Source organism: Phacochoerus africanus, chromosome 8 (genome assembly GCF_016906955.1).
Source record: "Phacochoerus africanus isolate WHEZ1 chromosome 8, ROS_Pafr_v1, whole genome shotgun sequence".
Lineage (NCBI taxonomy): Eukaryota > Metazoa > Chordata > Mammalia > Artiodactyla > Suidae > Phacochoerus > Phacochoerus africanus.
The window spans coordinates 84,798,348-84,806,659 of record NC_062551.1 but is presented as its reverse complement, the minus strand read 5'-3'; positions in this window follow the sequence as shown (position 1 = coordinate 84,806,659).

The following is an 8,312-nucleotide window of genomic DNA, read 5'->3' as shown; positions in this document are numbered from 1 at the left end:
TCTGAAGGAGATAAATGCTTATATATTAAAGTGCAGTGATTCTGGAATTTCAGCTGTTTGTGTATCCCCCTGTAATTTTTGCAATGTTCCATCTGTATTTTGATTCAATAAATATTTATCTCTAATTCAAGCCGCTTTTTAAAATTTAAACCTGTTTTAAAGGATGCTTTAGAACTAAATTGTAAATGAAAATGAGTGCCACCTGCCACACATAGACGGTAAACATAAACATAATGCATAAGTGTTAAAGTCATAGTGTTCTTGGTGTCCTGGCTACTGTCACCTCACGTGTCCTATAGACTTGCACAGCACACTTCAGGGAACATGGCTGTGATGGAGATAAAGCACACAGAGTCTGCATTCAGTAAGTGCTCAATAAAAAGACAGTTCTGAGATAGTGACTTGTGATGGCCCCCTTGCTTCTCCCAGAAGGTTGCCCCAACATACAGGCCAGGGTCTCACTCCCACCCAGGGCCCAGATGGGTGGGAGAAGTATTTTAGGTTGTAGCCCATGCTAGGGACCTTTGGGTCTCTGTACCACTATGAACACAACCAGCTTTACTCCCCCTGTGACATCTGCCTGGCTGTGACTTTCTTGGATGCTTCCTCTTCTTTTTGACTTAGCCTAGTATACCTCCTCCAGGCAGCCTTCCTGGATTCCTCCAAACAGGGTAATTGGCTGTCTCCTAACATCATTTTAGGTCTGGGAAGGTGCAACTTTTTTATAGCATAATTGCTATGGTTACCGAAGTTTATCCATTTCAATATCTGTCTTTCCTGGGGATAGGAACTGAATTTTTTTTTTTTGAAGTGTAGTTGAAGGAATTGAATCGTAATTATCAATTTATCAATGTATCCACGCAAGGCCTAGAATTGAGCTGTGTGTGTCTCAAAGCTTGCTGTTCCCCCAAGGTAATGTGCATAAACAGACTCATTGACATATATATGCACTTACTTGAAGGAGTTTAAGGAGACTCTTTAGGGACGGATGCAGAAAGACTTTAAGGTGTATTCTTCCAAAGTTCCATGTAATATTTTAAAGGAAGATGTTAGGGATTTTTAGAGGATCAGAACATTCTGGAGCTGGGAGGATCCAATCCCTTCATCTTGCTATGAGAAACACGAGACTCAGAGGGGCTCTGTGATTGCAGAAATTACATAGTGCAGAGCTGCAGTGAGTACAGAGCTGGCTGTTCACCTGTGTTTCTCCCTTCTTGCAATGGGGACAGGATTATGGGAAAGGTTGCGCTGTAATTCTTTCTATGAAGCATCACCAGTCAGGATTTTCAAGCCGTCTTGCATATCAAGAAGTCCTCCCCCTGCATTTCTTCCTGATCTCAGCCTTGACCCAGGGAACTACCAGTGATCCCACTTAGAGGACATTGGCTCAGGGAGGACCTGGCCCCTTACCTCATCAAGGTGAGTCATAAACACAAGAGTAGAATGTATAGGCCGTGGTTGACTAGAACTGGGCACGTTTGTGCCTGTTTTTGCTCATTTATCTTATATCTGGGCTTGAGACTCAAGGCCACAAACAGATGCAATAAAACCCTCTTGTTGAAAGATTCGATTTTTGGGCAGACTTGGTATTTCTGTAATACAAATCATGTTTCCCCTGATATCCTAGCAGCAATCATCTTCCCGTCTACCCAATCATCCATCCCTCCTTCCCTCCCTCCCCCATCCATCCAGGTAGCCAAACACCTAGGTTCAGCAACTATACTAAGCACAATTTTTATCTACTGTCTCACTATAACCTCATAACCTCCTTGAAAGGAGATTCAATCCCCATCAAAGTGAATAAAATAATTAGGACCTGAACTAAGAATGTGAATGCCTCCCACATTCTTGGTACAGAGGGAAAGGGGCCTACTTTTTGGTAAGCCCCAGATGTTTGCTGCCACTTTCATGAATCTTATCTCATTGAGCTCTCACAGCCACTGTGCAGAATTGATATTTTCATGCTCATTTTACAGATGGGAAAATCGAGGTTCAGAGGGCTTCAGTGATTTCTAAGGGTACGTGAGCTAGTTAGTGGCAGAATAACATTCAAACCCAGATTTGCCTTAGTAAAAATGGGTCCCTTCCTTTCTCTCCTCTCCCCATGTAACTGCACCCTAGGCACCATCCTAGCTTTGATGTGTGCTGGGGTAGGGGTTCCTTGAGAGGCATACCAGTTAGTGAGAGCCCCATCTTGCTCTCTGAGGGCTCCTGTGCTCCCCATGTGGGCCAAAGCCCCAGCAGCAATGATTTTCCAAGGCTGAGGCTCCTATGATGAGTTAGGGAAGGCACTCCTGCAGGTGGCAGGTGTATGTGAACAAAGAACTTCTGAACTTCTGAAGCCAGACTGTCATTGTCGCTGAAGCTAGAAGGTATATTAAGTGGTCACCTGGATCCTGACATTTCTGCCAGAGGAAGGAAAGGGGGGAGTGGATAGTTAACAGTCGCTGAGTGGAGGGGACCTCACGTCATTACCTATAGATAGAGCTGACTCTTTCCTCTGCCTGGGTTGTTCCCCCCTGGCCCCAATATCCATATGACTCATGCCCTCATCTCTTTTAAGACCTTGCTCAGGGAGTTCTCTGGTGGCCTAGCGGTTAAGGATTTGGTGCTGTCACTGCTGTGGCTTGGATTGGATCCCTGGCCCAAGATCCCTTGAACTTCTGCATCCTCTGGTTCCGCAAAAGAAAAAAAGAAAAAGAAAAAGAAAAAGAAGACTTTTCTTAAGTAGTCCCTTCTCAGTGAGGCCTGACCACTTCATTAAAAACAAGTTGAGTGGAGTTCCCTCGTGACGCGGTGGTTAAGGAATCTGACTAGGAACCATGAGGTTGCGGGTTTGATCCCTGGCCTCACTCAGTGGGTCAAGGATCTGGTGTTGCTGTGAGATGTGGTGTAGGTCACAGACATGGCTTGGATCCCATGTTGCTGTGGCTCTGGCGCTGGCCGGCAGCTATAGCTCTGATTAGACCCCTAGCCTGGGAACGTCTATATGCTGCGGGTGCGGCCTTAAAAAGACAAAAAGACAAAGAAAAGAAAAAAAAAAAAGGAAAAAACGAAAAACAGAAAACAAACAAGCTGAGAGAGTGAAGTGCTCCCCCAAGGCCACACAGTGATGGGCTCGGTCGTGTCTGAAGGCCATGCACTTTCCATCCTGTCACACTGACTTCCTCTGCAGACCTTCTTCATGACAGAGAACGTGAAGCCCTACATTCTTCCATCTTTCAGATAAGGAAAACAAATATCAAGGAAAGAAATGATTATCCACAGTCACATAACAATAACTCCCTGGGCCAGGGACCGAACCTGCACCACAACAGTAGCCACTCCAGAACCTTAACCGCTAGGCCACGGAGGAATTCCCGCAGAGCCTTTTTTAACCTCTGTTTTATTTTATTTTTTCGTTTTATGGCTGGACCTGCAACATAGGAAGCTCCCAGGCTAGGGTCGATCAGAGTTTCAGCCACCACATCTGCAACTTATACCTCAGCTTGTGGCTATGTTGGATCCTTAGGGATCGAACTTGCATCATCACAGAGACAACATTGGATCCTTAACCCACTGAGCCACAATGGGAACTCCTTTTACCTTCATTATACAAAATTCTTCTCTCGACCATTTTTCCATTTGATTGCACGTTATTTTCCTTCATCACCATTCTCATACTATTTCTCATCCCACATAATATGTCTATTATGTTCAATAAATATCTTTGGCTTTGAATGTATTCTTGGAAAATTCATTTACAATGTACACAAAAGGCCTTCTTTTCCACTCTCTCCATCTCCCCCCATCTCCCCAGCCCCTTTTTCATGAAGTTCATGTGGCATATTCATATGAATTTTCCCTTAGAATTGTGACACCGTTAAAGAGGGTTAAAAACAAGACAACAGGTCCAAAATGGAGTCAATTATGCTAAACCCCAAGGCATCAAACCAAGACTTAACACTTAACTTAATTACAGTATTAGCCTCTCCCAGGAATGGACTCTTAAACCAGTAAATCTGAAATTACCTAATTTCTCAATACTAGTGAGGTAGGAGGTTCCCGTTGTGGCCCAGCGGAAACCAATCCAACTAGTGATCATTCGGTTGCAGTTTGATCCCTGGCCTCACTCAGTGGGTTAAGGATCTGGCGTTGCTGTGAGCTGTGGTGTAGGTCACAGATTAGGCTCATATCTTGCATTGGTGTGGCTGGCTGTGTGCAGCCCAGCAGCTGTAGCTCTGATTCAGCCCCTAGCCTGGGAACCTCCATATGCTGCAGGTGAGGTTCTAAAAGCAATAACTAACTAACTAAATAATACTAGTGAGGTAATCTGCCTGATAACCCCCTGCCTTCTCTGGCCCCTATAGGAGGTGGCCTTGCCATAACCAATCTGCTTTTTGCTAGTAAAACTTCCTTGTCCCTGCTCCCTTCTGCCCATAAAAATCTTCTATTTTGTACAACTCCTCAGAGCTCCTTTCTCTGTTAGATGGGATGCTGCTTGATCCATGAATTATTGAAAAGAGCCAGTAAGATCTTTATAATTTACTCAGTCAAATTTTGTTTTTTAAAAAGAGGAGCAGAGTGTGATTAGTCTGGCTTTCTTTTTATTTCACTTCCTGTGTCATTCAAAAATACATTCAGAGAGTGTTTTAAGAATTGCTACACGCAAGAGTCAGGGGATTTTGGCTTTTGGAAGGAAGTAATGAATAAGTTCCTTAAAAGAAAGGATGGGCATTCCCGTCATGGCGCAGCGGAAACGAATTTGACTAGGAACCATAAGGTTGCAGGATCGATCCTTGACCTCGCTCAGCGGGTTAGGAATCCGGTGTTGCCCTAAGTGTGGTGTAGGTCGCAGACGCGGCTTGGATCTGATGTTGCTGTGGCTGTGGCTATAGGCCAGCAGCTGTAGCTCCGATTAGACCCCTAGCCTGGGAACCTCCATATGCCATAAGTGCGGCCCTAAAAAGCAATAAATAAATAAATAAATAAATAAATAAATAAATAAATAAATGGATGGGGCATTAAAAGACGCTATCAAAGGCAATCCATTGACTGGGAGAAGTTATCTGCAAATCACAAATCTGATAAGTGATCTTCTTCAGAATATAGGAAAAACTCCTACAACTCACCAATAAAAAACCAACAAATTAGGGAGTTCCCGTCGTGGCTCAGTGGTTAACGAATCCAACTAGGAACCATGAGGTTGCGGGTTCGATCCCTGGCCTTGTTCAGTGGGTTAAGGATCCGGTGTTGCCGTGAGCTGTGGTTTAGGTTGCAGACGTGGCTCAGATGCTGCTGTGGCTGGTGGCGTAGGCTGGTGGCTACAGCTCTGATTGGACCCCTAGGCTGGGAACCTCCGTATGCCGTGGGAGCGGCACTAGAAAAGGCAAAAAAGAAAAAAGAAAAAAAAACCCCAACAAACTCTTTATAGGTAAAAGACTTGAAGAGACATTTCTCCAAAGAAGATATGTAGATGGCCCACAAGCATATGAAAAAATGCTCAACAGTTGGGGATTTCCCATTGCGGCACATCGGAAATGAATCTGACCAGCATCCATGAGGATGTGGGTTCGATCCCTGGCCTCACTCAGTAGGTCAAGGATCCAGTGTTGCTGTGAGCAGTGGTGTAGGTTGCAGATGTGGCTCAGATCCTGTGTTGCTGTGGCTGTGGTGTAGGCTGGCAGGGGTAGCTCCGATTCCCCCAGCCTAGGAATTTCCATATGCCACACCAGTGGCCCTAAAAATTGGAATGTAGAATAATGCAGCTGCTGTGGAAAACAAAATGCAGTTCCTCAAAAATTCATTTATTTATTTACTTATTTGTCTTTCTAGGGCTGCATTCACAGAGTATGGAAGTTCTCAGGCTAAGGGTCGAATCGGACCTGCACCTTTTGGCTATGCCAAAGCCACAGCAACACCAGATCCCAGCTTCATCTGTGACCTACACTACAGCTTATGGGAACACAGGGTCCTTAACCCACTGAGTGAGGCCAGGGATTAAACTGTGTCCTCATGGATACTAGTCAGCTTCATTACCCCTAAGCCATGACAGGAATTCCAAGTTCCTAAAAAATTTAAACACAGAATTACCCTATGTACCCATAATTCCATTTTTGGTTATATACCCAAAAGATCTGAAAGCAGGGATTTTAACACCAATGTTTATAGCAGCAATATTCACAACAGCCAAAGGTGGAAGCCATCCAAGTGTATATTGAGGGATGAATAGATAAACAAAAGTAGTGTATACATACAGTGGAATATTATGCAGCCAAAAAGGAAGGAAATTCTCACACATGTTACATGGATGAACCTTGAAGATATTACATGATATGAAATAAGCTAGGAGTTCCCATGTGGCTCAATAGTAATGAATCCGACTAGCATCCATGAAGATGTGGGTTTGATCCCTGGCCTTGCTCAGTGGGTTAAGGATCTGGAGTTGCTGTGAGCTGTGGTGTAGGTCAAAGATGTGGCTTGGATCCTGTGTTGCTATAGCTGTGGTACAGGCTGGCAGCTGCAGCTCCGATTCAACCCCTAGCCTGGGAACTTCCGTATGCTGCAGGTGTGCTCCTTTAAAAAAAAAAAAAAGGAAAGAAATATGGTCACCTAGCTGGATTCCAGCTGCCTAGTTGTAGGGAGAGGAGATAATTGCCCCTTTTCATGACAAAATGGGGGTTGACATCAGAGCCCCTGACACTGCTTCTCTTATCTCCCCATTATAGTTCTTGGGTGACCCTAGGGTCAATGAACTCTTGGAATGTCATTTATCCATCAAATCCTTGGACAATGATCAGCTGTTAAGTAGTAAGGCTGAGACTTGAACTTGAATTTGGGTAGCAGTTAGGGTTCTTAGCTGCAAGCAACAGGCACCACCTCTGCCAATTTTCAGCAAAAGACAATTTCTTGGAGGGATGTGGGCGAGGCTCAGGAACTTATGGGTAGCTGGAGACGCAAGTCTGGGGACAGACAGGAACCAATGGAGAGATGGAGGGTCAAGGATCAGGTTGGAGACACATTTACAGCTGAGTGCCACCACTGCTACCGCGATGAATGACCTCCGACAAGATCGTACATCTTGGCTGCACCATCTTCAAATTCAAATTCTCGGGAGAAGGTATTTGAGAGGGTTAGTGTCCATCACAGCCTTGTCCTCAAGGGTGAGAAGAGGGATGGATGGCATGGGTCATTTAGAGTTACTTTTCCATCAAGGTCACAGGGGAAATAATACATTGCTTAGGGCAGATATATCAGTTGTCTGTTGCTGAAATCATGGTGCAGAGCAAATAATCACATGCTTCTGAAGCATCCAACAAGAAGCTTATACTTTTGGGGTCAGTTAGGCAGCTCTGCTAATTTTGGTTGGAATTGCTCACATGTCTGGAGGTTGGCTGGCTACTGGCTCACCTTCCCTGACCTTGGCTGGGAGGACTAAGCCTTCCGGTTCTGCTCCTCCAGGGGGCTACATCTGGCATGTTCTCATGGGTAATGGCAGAGGGGGGAGAGGAGGCAAACCCTATCACACAAATACTTTTTAAGGCCCAGCTTACGTCACATTTGCTAATATCCTACTGGTCAAAGCAAGTCCCATGACTAAGGCCAGCATCAGAGTGAGAGAGCACTGCAAAATTTCACGGTAAATGGCGTGGCTACAGTTGGTGCTCCCTCCATGTCTACAGGTTCCACAACAGATGCAACCAACCGTGGATCCAAAGTGTTTGAAAAAAAGAATTCCAGAAAGTTCCAAAAAGTAAATTTGAATTTTCCCTGCACTGGGCGACTATTTACGTAGCATTTACATTGTATTTACAATTACTTAAATAGCATTTACAATGTGTTTGTCATTAGAAGTAAACTGGAAATGATTTTAAAGTGTATGGGAGGGCAGCTTCTGTCGTGGCTCAGTGATTAACGAACAGGACTAGTATCCGTGAAGACACAGGTTTGATTCCTGGCCTCGCTCAGTGGGTGAAGGATCTGGCGTTGCTGTGAGCTGTGGTGTAGGTTGCAGATGCGGCTCAGATCTGGCATTGGTGTGGCTGTGGTGTGGGCTGGCAGCTACAGCTCTGATTCGACCCCTAGCCTAGGAACCTCCATATGCTGTAGGTGTGGTCCTAAAAAGATAAAAAGATAAAGTGTATGGGAGGATATGCATGGGTTATGTGCAAATACTATGCGGATTTTGGTATCCATGTTAGGGGGTGGGTTGGGGTGGTGGTTGCCCTAGATCCAATCCCCAGTGGAAACAGCGGGAAGCCTGTACAGGGAAAGGTGAAGAATTGGTGCCATTTTTGCAATCCACAGGGAAATGTCTAAAAGGAGCCTCTGTC